Source organism: Mobula birostris, chromosome 26, assembly GCF_030028105.1.
Source record: "Mobula birostris isolate sMobBir1 chromosome 26, sMobBir1.hap1, whole genome shotgun sequence".
Taxonomy (NCBI): domain Eukaryota; kingdom Metazoa; phylum Chordata; class Chondrichthyes; order Myliobatiformes; family Myliobatidae; genus Mobula; species Mobula birostris.
In genome coordinates, this window is record NC_092395.1 from 18,662,187 (window position 1) to 18,682,482 (window position 20,296).

Consider the following 20,296-nt stretch of genomic DNA (forward strand, 5'->3'; position numbering starts at 1 on the left):
TATTGAGCGTTATCTCAGTCAGCAAAGATATGATCTCGTGGTCTCAAACTACAAACTGCCATGAAATAAGCTTGAATATGTAGCTTATCTTATTTAACGAGGGCAGTACCTTAGGTTTACTGTAAGGTACCACGTCAGTGAAAACTTTATTTGCATTTAGCGCAACACTTTACAATGTCAGCTGTAAGATCAGGGTTCGATTCCTGCCTGTCTCTGTAAGAAGTTTGTACGTTCTACTCATGACCATGTGGATTTCCTCCGGGTGCTCCAGTCTCCTTCCATGTTCCAAAGATGTGCAGTTATGGTTAGTGTGTCGTGGACATTCTATGTTGCCACTGGAAACCATCGACACAGTTCACTGTGTTTTCAAAGTACATATGACAAGTAGATAAATCTAATAAACTATTGCATTTGTTATGAAACAAACTGCATTTATATGGATAATTCCCGGAATGAAAGGGTTATCATATGAGAAACGTTTGATAGCTCTGGGTCTGTACTTGCTGGAATTCAGAAGGATGAGGGGGGATCTCATTGAAACCTTTCGAATGTTGAAAGGCCTAGACAGAGTAGATGTGGAAAGGATGTTTCCCATAGTGGGGGAGTCTAGAAAAAGAGGGCACAGCCTCAAGATAGAAGGGTGTCCATTTAAAGCAGAGATGCAAAGAAATTTCTTTAGCCAGAGGGTGGTGAATTTGTGGAATTTATTACCCCAGGCATCTGTGGAGGCCAGGTCGTTGGATATATTGAAGGTGGAGCATGATAGGGTCTTGATTTGACATTGCATCATAGGTTACAGGGAGAAGGCCATGGAATGGGGCTGAGAAGGGGGAAAAAAGGATCAGCCATGATTAAGTGGCAGAGTAGACTCAATGGGCCAAATGGCCTAAACTTGCTCCCATGTCTTATGGTCTTATCCCTTCACTTTTACCATGCCCTCACTAATGAGACCAGTTACCGTAATAAACACACAGCACAGAATACATGGCTCCTACAGGTGTGGCCATGGAGAGAGGGCAGAAGAAATTCAACAGGAATATTGCCTGACGTGGAGGGCTGTAATTACAAGGAGGCGTTGGATAGGCTGGGTTTATTCACAACAGATTGTAGGAGGCTGAGAGGTTGACAAAATTATGACAGCCATTGACAGAATAGATAGAATCTTTCCCACGCAGCAGGGAACCTAAAGCTGGAGGGCACGGGCATAAGAGGATAAATTTAAAGAGAATCTCAGAGGCAAGTTTTTCAAATAAAGGATGGTGAGCATCTATACCGAGTTGCCAGAGGAGACGGTGGAGGAAGATACTATTACAATGTTTAAAAGGCATTTGGACAGGTATTTGAATAGAAGAGGTGGGGAGGGAGATGGGCCTAATGTAGGCATCACATTTGGTTATGGAAGGAGTAGGCCATAGGACCTGTTTCTATGCTGTATGTTTCTAAGATTCCCTGACTTTACTTCAGTATCACTTTCCTGTTCTAACCCATATCCCTTGATTCCCTTGAGAAGTGAAAACTGGACAGGGAGATGGATTAAATAAACCTATTGGATAGACACATCAATTTTAAGGACTACAATCAGATAACAGAGACTGAAAGAATCGGTACCCACAACAAGCAATTTCTATTTGAGATGAAAAATCCAGTCTAGAGAAAGTTAATCCCTCTCTGTGCTGGTAAATGATATGATGATTATAACTTTATACTTTATTGTCACCAAACAATTGATACTAGAATGTACAATCATCACAGCGATATTTGATTCTGCGCTTCACGCTCCCTGGAGTACAAATTGTTAGTAAATATTAAAAATTTAAATTATAAATCATAAATAGAAAATAGAAAAGGGAAAGTAAGGCAGTGCACTTTTGTGAGACATTAATATTATGACAAAATGGTGTTAAGCCCTGGCTGTGCAAATAGTTTATTCTCAACAGTGTTTAGTCAAAGTGCAAATGTCAGGGATGATAGGGATGACAGTGTTGGGGAAAGTTCACATCTTCCTGTGAGCTACACCAAAACCGTGTTGTAGACTGGAATGGTGCAACTCTTGTACAATGAAACATTTCAGAGGAAGTGATGGTTCGGGAGTTCATTCGGTCCATCATACCAGCCAAAAGAGGAGCTGCTTAGGTTAGTTGGTCTGATTTCTCAGCAGTTGATCCTTAGCTCTGAGGCTTATGGCTCTTCGCGTGCTCATCCAGGGATTTTTTTATTGTTTGCTTGTTTATTTACTGATTGATTGAGATGCAGTGCAGAGTAGGCCCATCAAGCTGCACCGCCCAGTAACACTTGATTTAACCCTAGCCTAATCACGGGATTAGCGTATCAACCGGTACATCTTTAGACTGTGGGAGGAAACCAGAGAATGTACAAATTCCTGACAGGAATTGAACCCAGGTCTCTGGTACTGTCAAGCGTTGTGCTAACCACTATGCTACTGTGCCGCCCTTTTATATGTGATGAGGGTGTCTGCCTTCATCACTCTTTCACACCATGATCGTCAGAGAGCCACAGCGATTTTGGTGATAAACAAATTCCTCCCTTTTCATCCTCCCACTAATTATCATAAATCCCCTATCTATTCCCTCATCCCTGTCCCTGTCTATTGTTTTCTCTGCCAGGAGGAATTGGTTCTTGTAAACTTCGCACATATTCAGCTCAATTAGTATACTTTGCAATCCCCTAGTTATAGGCTGTCAATGCTCAATGTGAAAACAATTTAACCTGTGTATTCAGCTCCTACAACTCGATTTGAGCATCCAAACTAGGCAGCCCCTTCAGTCCAGCAGCAAGGATTGAACTAGATTCTGAAATGTTTCATTGTACACCATTCGAGTCTATTTCTCCTCTCTTGATCCGATCTGCCTACTTATGTGTCTTTCATGGACAATCATGAGCCTGAGTAAGGAATAGAGGGTCCTTTCAGAGACTGAGCTAAATCCAATGCCTTAAAACTAGAACATAAAACATCAAACAGTACAGGCCCTTCAGCCCACTATGTTGTGCTGACCTTTTAACCTACTCCAAGAACAATCTCAGAGCCAGAATCAGGTTTAATATCACTACATATGTGGTGAAAATTTTTGTTGTGTGGTGCAGTGCAATACATTTAAAAATACTATAAATTACAATTAGATATATCTGCATAATTAACTTAAATAAGTAGTGGAAAAGAGGGCAAAATAATGAGGTAGTGTTCATGGGCTGGTTCATTGTCCATTCAGAACTTTGGTGGTGGAGGAGAAGATGCTGTTCCTAAAACGTTGAGTGTGTCTAACACGTCCTTCCCACATAGGCTTCCAAAAATAAATAGCTCATCTCACCTCAGAAGCAGTGGAGGCCAATTCTCTGGATGCTTTCAAGAAGGAGCTAGATAGGTATCTTATGGATGGGGGAATCAAGGGTTATGGGGACAAGGCAGGAACCAGGTATTGATAGTAGATGATCAGCCATGATCTCAGAATGGCGGTGCAGGCTCGAAGGGCCGAATGGTCTACTTCTGGACCTATTGTCTATTGTATCTCAATACTTGGGATCTTGCAGTGCACAAAATGATTACCTGCTGACCTAGGTAACCTTAATCAAGTATCTCCAGCACTTTCCTGGACGCGAGAAGGATGAAATATTCTTCAGGACAACATGTGAAGCACATAAATGCATCTGTCTATGTTTGGAAGTTTATCACATTTTTAGAAAATCGAATTTGCAATAAAAACTCCTTAAGTCAAGAACCAGGGATAAAGGAGGTCAACAGGCTGAACGTTCCCTTCCAGTGGTGCGCTGTTGTGTGATTCTATAATAAACAGGTAATCCTGAATTTTAACAATGCTTGCAGTCAGTCAGTTCATGTTTACCAATGAAATAAATAATTCCACCATCGTCTTTCATCTTAGTAAGAAGATTTAATGGCCTTATCAGACGTCTGCTCTATTTGTATTAGTAAGACCTTGAATGGGGGCTTCAAACAGATATCATTTTCCATAACCGAATTAAAGGTCCAGGTTAATGGAAATTCCTGGAGCTGAATCCAGAGACAAGCACACGGATCATTAATTATAACACTGTCACATTGATTAAATAATTCTTTGTCCTTTCAAGTGTAGAATAACTATCATGAAAAGCAGAAAGCCTTTGGAAATGTAGCGTGTTTATGTACTTAAGTGTGAATGCATTTTACAACAGAGCCTTTGTTAAAGATTAACCATTGCATTGACAAATTTATAGAACACAATTTATTCTTGGCAACCTTAACAGAGGAGCACACAGCGACTTTCATGAGCAATTCTACACCACTGGGAAACAGGAGAGGAACATAATATATCCAAATTAATGCATTATAGCACAAAATTCCTAACATGAATACATTATAAAAGGACAAACTCCCATTTATAAAGAACTTCCTCAACTAAAATCACTTCACCTAAATGCCTAAAATCATTTTGTGACTAATAAGGTAATTCTGACATAAAGGTGGAGTATGGAATGTTAACTTACTTGCTGATGGAAAATTATTCCGAAAGTCGTCTCAACCCTGCTGGTTAATGATGGGCCTGCTTGAGGTATGTAGCTGCCTTCCCATTGGTTAGATCCTGTGCCCTGCGGCACGGGTTTCTGTTCCCAGGTCACGTGCGACGATACCTGCTTCCAGTCTTCAGGTGTATAAAGGTGAACGCACGTATACAAGTCACTCTCTTTTTTGTGACCCTGAGCCACTCCAGGACGTAAGCCATGACGGTCTTGGAGAAACCATTTGGAAGGTGTGTTGTGGTTAATAGGGGGAGGGGCTTGTGTTTCGGGTGCACATCCTAGATAAGTAGCTGTTTATCGCTTGTTTAATCTTGTTGTGTGACTTGGACAGATTTAACAAGTGTATTGAATGCTTAGTGTTGTAATTTCTGTAGTTCGGGCCAAATGGCCTAATTCTGCTCCTGTGTGTTATGGTCAATGGTTTGGGTGACTTGGATGGGTGCTTGTTCAACTTACCTGCGTGTAAAGTGTTTCCTTGCTTGCTCGTGAATAAACGGTTGCTGCATTTACCTGTGTCTGCTGTTTCACTAACCATACAAGGTATTGTAACATAGGAAACCCAGCAGTTATTTTGCTTACAGAGACCTTCCCACAACTTTCAGATTGAAAGTAACCAAGTAATTGGTTTCAGTGGAATTACGACAACACTTGCCAGAACTATTCCACAGTTCAGGCAGCAGCTGACGAGAAAGAGTTCACATTTCGGGTTGATGACCTTTCACTGAATTCTCTACAGGTGCTGCCTGACCAGCTGAGTTTTCCCAGAATTTTGTTTGATTATTTCAGATGTTCAACATCTACAATATTTTGCTTTGGGGGAAATATTTTCATGAAGTTAGTTAAGGATTTTAGTTATTGCCCAAATAATCATCTTGAAGGGAATGCAAGATCCCTTCAACCAAGTGGGGTGGCAAGGTCGCATAACAGTTAGAATAACGCTATTACAGCACTAGCGACCTGGGTTCATTTCCCACCACTGTCTGTAAGGAGTTTGTACCTTCACCCCGTGACTGCGAAGATTTCCTCCAGGTGCTCCAGTTTCCTTCCACATTCCAAAGACGTAGGTTAATTGGTCATGTGGGTGTATCTGGGTGGTATGGGCTCATTGGGGTGTATATGATGTCCAAGGAGGGTTAACACCTCTGGCGAAGGGGCTTGGCATGTCCATCCTGTGACAGCTCACTCACCTTTGTCTCCACCAGACTCGCAGCTCTCACCTATGGCTCCAAGTAGCTGTTTACATGTGACCCCAGTACACCGCTTTGACAGGTGGGCTAAACCAGGTGAGGGTAGTCAACGGCCTCATACCCTGATGAGATAGGGACGTGACTTTCCCAGCATGTGAAGTCAACTCCGGTGGACTGGGCAGATGAGATCTACAGGGCGATCCAACAGCCATGACGGCAGCTCTGCAACATTCTGCGGAGAGCAAAGGGCATGACGAGGCATAGACGTCACGGTCATCCAGTACAAACTAGAAAGACCCCAGTTTGTGATGCTGGCTCATACCGATGGACCTGGATTTCTGAGGTCGAGAGAGTGAACAGTACAATACTTTTTCCACTTTTAAAAACTCTCCCACACAGGTTTCCTGTCATTGTCAGACACAATGCAAAACTTCCTTTGGGCTCATTGGGCTGGAAGGGCTATTTACCATGCTGTATTTCTAAATAAAATATAAAATAAAAAGTAGACACTATTATTTGGTCTTGGAAGTGAAGTATAATGTTTTGTGAAAGATGCTGGTGAACAGATGATAGACACCTGGATCAGGGAGGAGAAGGAGGGGGAAAAAGGAATTGAATTCAAAAGATACAAGGTTAACAACTGAAATCTGGAGCTCTGCTGAGGAGCAGCAACCTTGGTCTTGCAGCAGTTTTCACAGCTCATTTAGTTCCATGATGCTTATAATTGTGCAATCAAATGTTAATTAGCAGATGCATTTACTAGCAATGAAAAACTTAGCAAACACAGCATCCAATGGGCATCAATAAAATGCTGAGTGGCTGAAACAGTCTGTGCTTTAATCAAGCACAGGGCCTTGTATTTGACTTCTATATTGTAAAATATGTGATAGGACCACTATTTATGCTAGAACATATTACTTGGTGAATGCTCCACCTGGGGCTTCTTTGGCTCTATAGTTACCTTATAAATTTCCTAAGTGACAAAAATTACTTCATATTAAAGGTACTTCATCATTTTTAAATGGTTTTCTTTCCAATTTTATTTCTTTTTCACCCTCACTCCTCTCCTGTCTTTTTCCTTTCTTTCTCACTCTCCCTCCCAGGTACAAAAGGGTTAACATATGTGGGGCATTTGATAGCTTTGGGGTTGTATTTGCTGGAGAGAATCTAATTGAAACCTATCGAATATTGAAACTCCCAGACAGTGGACATGGAGAAGCTGTTTCCAATGTTGGGGGAAGTCTAGGATCAGGGGGCACAGTCTCATCCACTTAGAACAGAGACAAGGAAGAATTTCTATAGCCAGAGGGTGGTGAATCTGTGGATTTCATTGCCACAGATGGTTGTGGAGGCCAAGTCATTGGGTATATTTAAAGCAGAGGTTGATAAGGGTGTCCAAGGTCACAGGGAGAAGACAGGAGTACGAGGGTGAGAGGGATAATAAATCAGCCATGATAGAGTGGCGGAGCAAACTTGATGGGCCAAGTGGCCTAATTCTGCTCCATGTCTTAAGCTTTTATAAAATGTTTTCTGCAGGAAATACTTTGCCAGGTTTGTCAATGGCAGGTAGAATTGACTAAAGTTCCAAGTAAATTTTATTATGAAAGTACATATATGAATAAACACTCTTGATCTTCCAGGTATCATTTTTATCTGATTTTTTGATGACAGGCTCTGCTATCTTAATCAGGGATGATACTTAGACATGTCTAGTCCAATGGTATTTATACCCCTGTTGTCTATCCCTCCTGATTGATTAGTTCTCAGATTTCCGCTGTCCCTCCTTATTTGCAATCAAATTCCAGTTCTTACAGTGCTTTAAAATCATTACCTGTACCCAGCTGGAAGGCCGTGAAGAGTTTATTGTCGTTTTTGCCTGGGAAAGCACTAGATCCTTTTTCAAAGTATATATATATCACCATATACAATCCTGAGATTCATTTTCTTGTGGGCATACTCATAAATCTATAGAATAATAACCATAACAGGACAATGAAAGACTGCCTGACTTTGGCACCCAAACAAGTGCAGAAGACAACAAACTGCAAATACAAAAAGAAACAATAATAATAAATAAGTAAGCAATAAATATCGAGAACATGAGATGAAGAGTCCTTGAAAGTGAGTCCATTGGTTGTGGAACATTGTAAGAATGGAGCAGGTGAAGTTGAGTGAAGTTATCCTCTTTGTTTCAAGAGCCTAATGGTTGAAGGGTAATAGCTGTTCTTGAACCTGGTGGTGTGGGTCCTGAAGCTTTTGTACCTTCTTCTTGATGTCAGCAGTGAGAACAGAGCGTGTCTTGAGTGATGCTGGTCCCTGATAATGGATGCTGTTTTCCTGCAACGGTGTTTCATGTAGATGTGCTCAATGGTTGTGAGGGCTTTACACGTGATTGACTGGGCTGAATCCACTACTTTTTGTAGGATTCTCCGTTCAAGGGCATTGGTGATTCCGTACCAGGCCACGATGCAGCCAGTCAATATACCTTCCACTACACATCTATAGACCAATTTGGATAGTTAATGGAATCCTTTTTAATTCACTTTCAAAGGATCAAGTTAGAGAATGGCTAGGCAGGGTGAGTTTTCCCGATATACGTAGCACTTTCGCTTCAGCACAAGCTGTCTTAAAACCCACTGTAAGGAAGAGGAGGTGGCCCATATCCTGGAATGCCTGTTCACACCAAAGTTGTGGAGGGAGCTTCATTGATTCATTCCCAAAAGCACATTAACACAGGCCTCTGTGCGCTACAGCTGCTCCCTGGAGCCCAGACAGGCATCAATTGGAGGACCATTTGCTGGGTGAAACATTCTGTGGTCATTCCAGATTTTACTGATCTCCTACAAGTAAGAACCCCCTAACAATGTGCATGAGGACAGACCTCACATACTCTAAACATACCTACGATCAGGTTATGGTTGAAGGGGTGGGGGGGGGGCGTTGCTAGGAGGCGCGGCTTGTAGGGCCGGAAGCCCCTATTCTGCGCTGTACCTCAATTTTTAGGGCGGCACTGCAGTGTAGTGGTTAGCACAATGCTTTACAGTACAGGTGACCTGAGTTCAATTCCCGCTGCTGCCTGTAAGGAGTTTGTACGCTCTCCTCATGACCGCATGGGTTTCCTCTGGGTGCTCCAGTTTCCTCCCACAGTCCAAAGACGTACTGAGTAGTAGGTTAATTGGTCATTTTAAATTGTCCTGCAATTAGGTTACCATTAAATTGGGGCACTGTGGCTGTAAGGGCCTAGTCTGTGCTGTCTCTCAATAGATAAATAAGTGAACCATGTAAAACATTGGCTGTTATTGCAGCAACTGCATGCAATTTCTATATTTATTTCTGTGAAACGTTCTGTTTAATAAAGTATTTAATTCTGTAACAATGTGGGCATTCGTCAGGTGTCCCTTGTCCTCATTCAGTAGGCCGAGTTTGGGTTTGGGCTCAGCTCCGAAGCTGATTAACTGTATGAATAAATCATTATTAAAATAATATATATGGGCACAGTTCTGATGCTCCCCTCGGACTGAATTGCCTGTCAGCTCTTGGCAACATAGGAATAATAGAGCGGTTGGAGAGGCAGGTGGCACAGGCTGGCTGAGATCCATGAAACCTGTATTCCAAGCAGAGTCTGGACCTGAAGCTTTTCCCAACTGTCTTCATCACCTTCTCCTAATTTCCAGTCCAGTCTCTTTAATGGATGAAAGCTCAGAGGGGTGGGGTAGGAAATGGCTGAAGACGCAGAGAGGCCCAGAGGAAAGAAGAAGAACTGAACATCTTGTGTACTTTTGTACTTCAGAGCCAACCCTGAAAAGTATGATTGATGACTGACAGGGGAATTTCTGTTTCATTCTGACAGCCTTTCTATCACTTCAGATTCAGAGGCAGAATCACAGACATTTCGTTTGAAGCTTTCCTCAAAAACATTCCATCTTATGACACTAATATGACATGATTATCTTTTTCCTCCCTGATGTTACAGAATTGGCTCAACATCAATTTAAATTGCAATGACACTCTCCCTCCTCTGCCCCACATTTCACAGCCTTTATGTATGCAGTGTAGATAAAAATTACCATCCTTTCACACCAGCTAAGAGCATTGGACAAATGTCAGCCAGTTTCTAATGTTAAGAGTCATTCTTTAGGTTGGGGTTTGATGTTTAGCATTCGCATCCCTCCATTGATAAGCAATTTTAATCTATTCTTGATTGGACCCCCAGAGTCCCTTCAGGGTCGGGGGTGGGGGGGGGGCACGGGAAGCAGAATGATGTTTAATGATCTAGTTCTACAGATTCAGCATTCGGACTTTCAACTTTCAGTAAATGTCAATTTTCCTGTCAAGAGGAATTACAACTGAGGGTCCTACAGCCTTCACTTACTGCTGTGGGATTTGCATTGCCATGGCAACATGAGTGACATTTTCAGTCACAGCAGGCCTCCAAAGTGCCTGCAACTCCCTCGCTTACACACATCAAACAGATCACAATCAAAATTACATTTCAGCACTATTAAATATTAATGATCACTTAGTTTATTGCCCAAATATTTTGAAACTTCCATCTTTACGCTTTGAGTGTGTTAAATCAATGATCCTGCATTTTGTAAAGTAAACAGGGGATGAATTAGTAGATATTGCAACCCTGTATGTTTAGCACTCTGTTGCAATTTTTGAGATTTTTTAGGGCTTGATTTTAATCCACCTCCTGTCTGGCAAAGAATGACAGGATAGATTTTACCTCACAATATACATAGTTGATAATTGGCAGTCAGATGCCTATTTTACTCTGGTAATGATTACTGTCCAATGACTTCTGCTGAGGAAGGGTCAAACATACTCAGCTGTAACATCGTCTTTTCCCTCACTTGTGATTAGTGAAGCATTGCCAATGAACATTTGCTGCCTGTTATTGACTTTGCAAAGATCCCAGGCTGTCCATATGACACCCACCTTGAGTCAGGGCTAGCTGTGAGGGAAGTGGGGGAAGGGTAGAACAGTTTTGGCCACACCCTGCCTCAGAGTTCTTGATCCGAATAAAATGGCTCCGTTAGCCATCTGTCTCTCTCGTTCTGCACCAGTCGCAGCCTTACCATCAAACCCACAAAGAGAGTGCTGTTGTAGTGTGACGGACTGACCTCTACCTTGCTGGGGCCAGGCAGCAATTCTCAGATACATCTCATCATACCTACCTCTTGAAGAGGACCACACTTCAGACCATCAGAAACCAGTCTCTGACACCATCACTGACCTCATCAACTCTGGAGAACTCCCATCCACTGACACCAAACTCATTGTTCCTTTACCCTATGTTGCTTGCTTCTACCTCCTACCCAAGATCCACAAACCTGACTGTCTGGGTAGGAGAACTTCACTGTCCTATTGCCTCTACCTGCTCTACCCCACCGAACTCCATTCTATTCCCCTACGCTCCTCACGTCCTCGATCTCCTCAGTAACTTTCCATTCCCTGGCCCTGACCACCTCATTTTCACTATGGATGTCCATTCCCCATCAAGAAGGCCTTAAAGTGCTACACTTCTTTCCCAATAAAATAACCAACCGGTTTCTTTTCACCACCATCCTCTCCTTCTAACATAACTGGTCCTCACCCTCAACAATTTTTCATTCGGCTCCTCCAACTTCCTCCAGATTTGAGAGGTAGTCATGGGCACCCACATGGGACTTAGCTATGCCTGTCTTTTCATTGGCTACATTTCTTTGTCTCCTATTGCTATCTCACCTGTGGTATTTCCCAGCAGTCTGATATCCATTCTCACCTCTCTTTTATTCTTTATTTATTCTTTATATATCTGAATAAATTTTTTTGTATCCTCTTTTATATTAAAGGCTAGCTTACCTTCATATTTCATCTTTTCTCTCTTTTCTGTTTTTTTTGTGGCATTCTGTTAGGTTTAAAGGCTTTCCAATCCTATAACTTACCATGGATTTTTGCCATATTATATGCCCTTGGTTTTTCTTTTGTGCTCTCTTTGACTTCCTTTGTCGGCCGCAGTTGATTCATCTTCCCTTTAGAATATTTCCGCATCTTTGTCATATATCTATCCTGCACCTTCCAAATTCCTCCCAGAACTCCAGCTATTGCTGTTCTGCCATCATCCCTGCTAGTGTCCCCTTCCAATCAACCTTAGACAGCTTCTCTCATGCCTCTCTACTTCCTTTACTCCACTGTAATATTGATACATCTGACTTTAGCTTCTCTCTCTTAAACTGCAGGGTAAATTCTATCATATTACAATCGCTGTCTTCAAAGGATTCTTTTATCTTAAGCTCCCTAATCAAATCCGGGTCATTACACAATGCCTAATCCAGAATTACCTTTCCCCTAGTGGGCTCAATCACAAGTTGCTCTAAAAAGCCATCTTGTAGGCGTTCTACAAATTCCATTTCTTGGCATCCAGCGCCAACCTGATTTTCCCAATCTACCAGCATATTGAAATCTCCCATGACTATCATTACATTGCCCTTTTTAAATGCCTGTTCTATCTCCCATTGTAATTTGTACCCCACATTCTGGTTACTGTTTGGTGGCCTGTATATGAGTCCTATCAGGGTCTTTTTAACCTTTGCAGTTTCTTCACTCTACCCACAAGGATTCTATATCTTTCTGAGGATTGGATTTCATTTTTTACCAACCCCCACCCCCCGCCTGCCTCCTGTCCTTTCAACACAATGTGTGTGTGTCCTTGGATATTAAGCTCCCAACTATAATCTTCTTTCAGTCACGACTCAGTGATGCCCACGATATCATACTTGAAACAAGATCATCTACTTTATTCCATATACTGCGAGCATTCAAATATAATACCCTCAGTCCTGCATTCATCAATCTTTTCAATTTTGCCCCACGTTAAACTTAAACTCATCCCACTGACTTCAATTTTGTCCTATCATCTGCCTGTCCTTCCTCACAGTGTCTCTACACAATGCATCTATTTGTATACCAACTGCCCCATCCTCAACCCTATCACTCCAGTTCCCATCACCTTGCCAAATTAGCATTAATTTGGTAGAGAGTATTAATAGGAGATGTATATCAAAGGAGAATGTTGTAATTCACTTGCAGACCTCCCAGAGGCTTTGATCAAATGATGAGAGTAAAATTATTGCTGGGAGAACTGAATACAGAGCAGGGACATTATTCATCATTATATAGGACAGTGGTGAGGCTATATCTGCAGTAGAGAAGTGCTGCAGCACTGTACAGGAAAGCTGCATTCATCATCAAGAACCCCCCACCATCCAGGCCATGCTGTCTTCTCACTGCTTCCATCAAGAAGGAGGCACAGGAGCCTAACGTCCCACACCACCAGCATCAGGAACAGACATTACCCCTCGACCACCAGGTTTCTGAACCAGAGGGAGTAACTTCACTCACCCTAATGCTGAACTGATTCCACAACCTATGGACTCACTGCCAAGGACTCTACATCTCATGTTCCCAATATTAATTTTTTTGCGTGTCTATTTATTATTATTATTTTGGTTTTATTTTTGTATTTGCACAAATTGTTGTCTTTTGCATGTTGGTTGTCTGTCAGTCTTTACCTGTTTATGTATAGTTTTTCATAAAATTCTATTGTATTTTCTTTCTCCTGTAATTGCCTGCAAGAAAATTAATCTGAACGTAGCACATGGTAACATACTGTAAATATGCTTTGATGATAAATTTACTTTGAAATATCTGGAATGGACTATGAGGAGAACTTGCACAGACTAAACTGCATGTGCAGTAATTTAAAAGTCTGGGAAGTGGCTTGATTGAATATTATAAGATTCTGAGAGTCTTAACAGGTGGATGAGGAGAAGATATTTCCTTCCTTAGGAGAATCTGGAATTTGGGGGCATTGTTTAAGTTAAAGGGTTATCCATTTTCCTTGTTAGGGCTGTGGATTCTGAACCTCAAAGGGCAGTGAAAGTTGAATCTTTGAATACTTTCAAGACAGAAGTAGACAGATAAAAACTAAGCAAGGGGATGAAAGATTACGACTGATAGACGGGAATGGGAGTTTAAGACCATTAGACGTAGGACTAGAATTGGACCATTTGGCCCATCAAGTTTGCTCTGCCATTCCATCATGACTGATTTACTATCCCTCTCCACTCCATTCTACTTCCTTCTTCCCATAACCTCTGACACCCTTACTAATCCAAGAATCTAACAACCTCTGTTTTAAATATACCCATTGATTTAGTTGCCCTCCATAGCCGTTTGTGCCAATAAATTCCACAGATTCACCACCCTCTGGCCAAAGAAATTCCTCCTCATCTCTTTTCCAAAGTGACCTTCTTCATGCTGAGGTTGTGCCCTCTGGTCCTCGACTCCCCTTCTGTCCTCTCCACATCAACTCTATCTAGGTCATGTCAGAGCAGATATAAAGGGCTGTACTCCTGCCCTTGATTAGTGTGCTTCTGTGCTCATATTTTCCTACCATCACAATGTCATTTGTGAAGATGGGATTCTCCTGGTTATCTGTTGTTTCAACAACTGAGGAATCCATATAGAAGAACATATCTCGTAGGCAGGCTCTATCATGCTGGATCGGAAGAGGCTACAGAGGTTTGTAGACTTAGCTGGCTCCAACATGGGAACAACCCTCCCCACCACTGAGGACATCTTCAAACGGCAGTTCCTCAAGAAGGCAGCAACCATCATTAAGGACCATCCCCATCCATGACATGCCCGCTTCTCATCACTACCATCAGGGAGGAGGTACACACTCAAAATTCTAGGAACAGCTTCTTCCCTTCTGCCATTTGATTTCTGAATGAACCTATGAACAGTAGCTCACTATTCCTCTTCAGCACTATGCATATTTATATTTTTGCGGGAAAGCTTGCTGGATGGGCAACAGTTTTCTCTCCATATTGTACTGCCCTGGCTTATGTATCTAGATAACTAGGACACAAAAGCCATGGTTGACCCTGACCAACGGAGGCCTCCCGGAATCAATTGGTGGTCCATATACAGAATGAGCTGCCAGAAGGGGCTGAAACAAGTACAATAACAACATGCAATGGAGGCACCTCTTTGTTAGGGGGAAAGAGAGAGCCTGTGGTATGTCGAATACTGGGTGAATGTGTAGTCTTTGGGGTACTGCAAGTCTGTGTCCTTTCTGATGCTTTGCTGCATGCTTGAGTGCTTGGTGGTGGGTGCCAATGCCTTTTTTTTTGCTGGTGGGGGAGTGGGGATCATTGCTTTGCTGCTGCTTATGCATGGGAGCTAGGGAGGGGAGGTGGCTTTGGAGTTCTAACACTTAACTGTCATTCATTCTTTGGGGGCACTCCTCTGTTTTTGAGGGTGATTGTGAAGAAAAAGTATTTCAGAATGTATATTGTATACATTTCTCTGACATTAAATGTACCTTTGAAACCTTGAAAAGATAGTTGGAGAGGTACGTGGATAGGAAAGGTTAATAAGAATATGAGCCAAACACGGACAAATGGGACTAGCGTGTGTGGGCATCTTGTGTGATGGTATAGGGTTTGCTGGCCACAAAGTTCCAAACCCAAGCGAAAATCTTAAGCCCTTTCTGATATAGACAGCTACGGGTAACTTTACTAAAGTTAGTAAAGTTTACTTTACTTAACTTTACTGTAGCCACCCAATCTTCAAAAGCTAGATTACTTCCATATTTATCCTCCTTGGCAAGATTAGCGGTCAATACCTTTTATTTGAGCAGTAGGTTGCCCCTCCCTGCCAAAGAAGAGATACTTTCAGCCAACAACGTAGTTTAAGCACAGTTCATTTATTTTTAGTGATATATAAATCTGGACATAATTCTTAAAACGTATTTAAAACTCACAGAGGATTTCCATCTTATAATGGATATCAAAATTACAAACAATTTCTAAAACACAAAGGATTTCCAAAAAACAGGTACAGTTCCTTTCCGCTAAGAAGATATACCAATGAGTTGCAAATGGACGAATCGTCCATCACAAAAATCAAGGGCAGAGGAATGGATTCCAGTCACCCCGTTTATCTGTTATTCTTCTTGCTATTCCTTGACCATTCCTAACAAGCCTGACCAGCTCTAAACATCTATAATTTTTTTTTGCCACTTGGGTGACCTCACACACATGTGATATTTTCTCAGATACCATTTCACAAGGGTGGTCTAAAAGCTACAGGGGACAAAGTTCCAAGGTACACACAATTAATACTGTGAAGTTGACTTGCTAAGCACACAAACCTGCCAACTATTAACAGATCAACTATTTGACGTGCAAATTGATAATATCAATCTGGTCTGCAAGCTTCCATAAACTAAATAATATTGCGTGGTTTGAAACAGACCGATTAACAAAACCTCATTGTCTTGCGCTTCAACCAGCCCCATGTTGTGGGCAAGCATCTTGTGCTCTACAGACAGTGTGGCTTGTTTGTAAAGCTGTCTTTTTTTAACTTCAGGCTGATTATTGCATGCCATTTACATTAAAAAGAACTGAAGACTGGCTCCCATTTATAACAAGAAGCTGAACAAAGAATATTGGTTGGAAGCATAACTTACTCAGAGAAAAACTCTTCGATCTCTACCAGTGTCAACTGCTATGTTAGAAAGCTGAGCTTGGCAAAAAAAAAAGGCCCCAGGGCCCTGGACAGTGAATATGCATCACACTTGATCAGCATTGCCCAGTTGGGCTGAAGGGTCTGTTTTCCTGCTGTATGACTCTAACATACTGTTAATGGAATGTTCACCTTGCAAGTGGATTAACATACCCACTAAAGAATTAGAGGGAATTTTTGGATGAAAGCATTAACACTCTAAAATACAATGGCCTCACCCTAAGACTAATACACTGACAAAAGAATCTTTGACTCTCTAGATTTGAATTGCTGTAATATTGCTAGTTACATGGAAGGAGGGCAAATATCAATGTAGTTTAATTGCATTTTGTTCCTCAATGAGATGCAGATGGAACTGCCGAGACAGGCATCACTATCCATTATTAGCCACGCTGAGGAGAACGGATCTTCATTTTGTGATATATCGCATTTGCTTTGGAGACAGGAAAGCAATGTGTCCATCTGATTAACACTTCTTTACATCACTTCAAGCCAGGTTTCTTGTAAGCCATGTCTGAACCACTCACATTTCAAATATTAGGAACGTAATCAGATTTTTTAGCTACCTATAAGAATTCAGAATATCATTACTGAGCCACATCTGCCCTTTAACCTCAATCTCTGAACACTGTCAAGAACAAAATAACGTCTCCCCGCACCTTCTCATGGATGAGGCTTGTTATTAATTTAGTAAGCTTTTCATGTCTAGCCAGTCTTTCAGAGATAAAAGAGACACAGCAGTTCAAAGTCATCCTTCTTCAGTATGATGCCGATATCAACATATCCTGTGGGGAAGTAAATGGAGAAGTGGAACAAAGAGCAACTTGATCCTCTGATCCACATCTCCTGGAAGCACAGCTTCCTACAGGGGCTGTGGATGTAAGGTTATCAATTCACCATGGGACTCTCTAGGGATTAAGGACTACTCTCTGGGCCCTGGGCAATCAAGGGAACTGAAAAATCATAAGAGGGATATTCAAAACCATAAGACATGAGAGCAGAGTTAGTCCATTCAGCCCATCGTGTCTGTTCTGCTATTCCATAATGGCTGATCTATTACCCCTCCTTTGCCTACTGTTTATATGGATAAAAACATTACACGGCGCATGGAGCTGGAATAAAGTAAAACAATAACAATGCAGAATAAAGTGCAAAAGCTACCAAAAAATTGCAGTGCAGGCAAACAATAACGTACTTGACGTGAGGTAGATTGTGTGACCAAGAGTCCATCTTATGCACAAAAGATCCATTCGAGATTCAGACAGCAGTGAGATGGTAGCTGTCCTTGAGACTAGTAGTATGTGCTTTCAGGCTTTTGGATCTTCTGACTGACAGGAGAGGGAAGAAGAGAGAACATCCAGGGTATGCAATGATTATACTGGCTGCTTTACTGAGGTGTGAGGTGTAGACAGAATCCACGGTGGGGAGGCTGGCTTCTGTAATGTGATGAGTGTATCTGAAATTGTTAAGAGTCGACAGGGACAAGACAAATTTCTTTAGCCTTCTGAGGAAATTGAGGCATTGGCTGGAGCAGTAAGAATTGGGAGCAAATATGGTCCTGAATAGATCAGCTTTTAAATATTTGAGTCTTTCCTGAGAATGCGTGCATCTCAAAGCATGTACAAGGGGTGATTGATAGGTTCGTGGCCTAAGGTAGAAGGAGTCAATTTTGGAAAACCTAGCACATTTATTTTTCAACATATTCCCCTCCTACATGTACACACTTAATCCAGCAGTCAAGGAGCATACGGATCCCTTCTTTGTAGAAGTGGTCCACAGCAGGGGTGATTGATAAGTTTGTGGCCTAAGGTAGAAGGAGGTGAGTTATTAACTTCAAACTTTCTGCATTATCACTCAAAGAGGTGAACTACACGTGCATGTAACGAGAGTGGTATAACTCATCTCCTTTTACCTTAGGCCACGAACTTATCAATCACCCCTGCTGTGGACACCTGGAGGTCCTGACCATCATTTTGTGATGTTCTCTGACAAGAGATGCCAGCAGGTTAGAGGACAGCTAACATTATATCATTGTTTAAAATGGCAGAAGGAGGTAAACTGGCCTGTTATTTTAAATTTGGCAAAAGGCAACTCATTTACATCAGCTCCAAGGGATATATAAACCTTCATCTACAGAAGTACAGATTAGTCAGAGAGCCAGAATGAACCAATTATAAGTCCAATTAATGTGCATATATTTTTTGAGGAAGTTGTGCCGAAGTATTAGATGCAAAATAAATTTCTAGGTAAATTTATTATCAAAGTACATATATGTCACCATACACAACCCTGAGATTCATTTCCTTGCAGGCATACTCAATAAATCCATAATAGAATAATAACCATACTAATCAATGGAAGTCTGTACTAACATTGGTGTTCAACAAGGGTGCAAAAGACAACAAGCTGTGTAAATACAAAAAGAAAGAAATTATAATAGAAAACCATAGAAAAACTACAGCACAGAAACAGGCCCATTGGCCCTTCTTGGCTGTGCCAAATCATTTTCTGCCTTGTCCCACTGAGCAATAAACATTCAGAACATGAGATGAAGAGTTCTTGAAAGTGAGTCTATAGGATGTGGGAACATTTCGATGATGGGACAAGTGAAGTAGTCCCCTTTGGTTCAAGAGCCTTATGGTTGAGGGATAATTGGTCAATGGTTCCTGAACCTGGTGGTGTAAGTCCTGAAGCTCCCGCACCTTCTTCCTGATGGTAGCAGCGAGATGAGAGCATGACCTGGGTGGTGGGTGTCCCTGATGATGGATACTGCTTTCCTTTGACAGTACTCAGTGTAGATGCGCTCTTCATCTGTGATAGACTGGGCTGTGTGCACTATTTTTGTCGGATTTTCTGTTCAAGGGCATTGGTGATTTCATACCAGGCTATGATGCAGCCAGTCAATATAATCCCCGCTACACATCTATAGTAGTTTGTGAAAGTTTTAGATGTCATGCCGAATCTTTGCAAACTTCTAAAGAAGTAAGGATACTGTTGTGCTTTTCTCATAATTACATTTTCATGCTAGGCCCAGGACAGGACCTCCAAAATGATAACACCGAGGAATTTAAAGTTGCTAACCGTCTCCACCTCTGATCCTCCAAGCACTTACTCATGAACCTCTGGTTTCCTCCTCCTGAAGTCAATAATCAGCTCCTTGGTCTGGCTAACATTGAATAAGAGGTCATTGCTGTGGCAGCACTCAGCCCGATGAATCGTCACCACCTTTGATTCGAACAGTGGTGTCATCACCAACCTTGAATATGATTTAGCCACACAGTCATAAGTGTAAAGTGAGTAGAGCAGGGGGATAAGCACAAAGGCTTGCGGTGTACCTGTACTGAAGGGGATTGTGGAAGAGGCGTTGTTGGTAATCCGAACGTACTTCAGGCTGCGAGTGAGGAAATCAAGATATATATATATATATATATATATATATATATATATACAATGATTATAACAAGGTCCCATTTGGCAGTCTGTTCAAAATTGTAAAAGGCCAAGAGATTCAAGGGGCAATGATATGTTGTATTCAAAACTGGCTCAGTGGGAGGAAGCAAAGGATAATGATTGACCAGTTTATTTTAACCATACTGAGTTCTCTTGTTATTTGCTGAGTATGTTAAAGAATTTGACTCAAATGTAAGGTGCAGAATAAAATAAGTTTGCAAGTCATAAAATAATTGGTTGTGCAGCTGACAGCAAGAGGAAAAGTGTTGAAATGTGAGAAAGTGTGGAAGGACGGTTTAGTTGGTCAGAAAAGTGTCAAGTGGAATTAATCAGAGGTAGTGTAAAGAAATGTATTTGAGTGGAGGTGTAACAAGGCAAGAGAATACAGAATAAAATAAGGGTGCTGAGTGGTGTGAACACACACAGAAGGACCTTGAAGTACACATCCACAGATCCTCAAAAGGCAGCAGTACCATTCAACCAGACAACTAAAAAAGCTCAGGGAGTACTTTTTCTTTAATAGCTTGAGGCACAGAATGATGTAGGAGCAG

The 20,296-nt window shown here is 41.6% G+C and overlaps 1 protein-coding gene across 7 annotated transcripts in view; it reads left to right on the forward strand.

Annotated features, from left to right (window-relative positions):
- The first annotated feature begins 4,677 nt into the window (after positions 1-4,677).
- LOC140188119 (gap junction beta-5 protein-like) overlaps positions 4,678-20,296 on the forward strand; it is a 50,811-nt gene continuing 35,192 nt past the window's right edge. For 3 of the 7 annotated variants that reach the window (XM_072244088.1, XM_072244084.1, XM_072244089.1), the window contains exon 1: positions 4,681-4,760. The gene's annotated coding sequence lies outside the window, so the exon portion shown is untranslated. Of the gene's footprint in view, positions 4,761-18,212; positions 18,296-20,296 lie in introns of those variants that run through there. The other 4 variants (XR_011883224.1, XM_072244087.1, XM_072244086.1 and 1 more) reach the window with 4 other exon arrangements.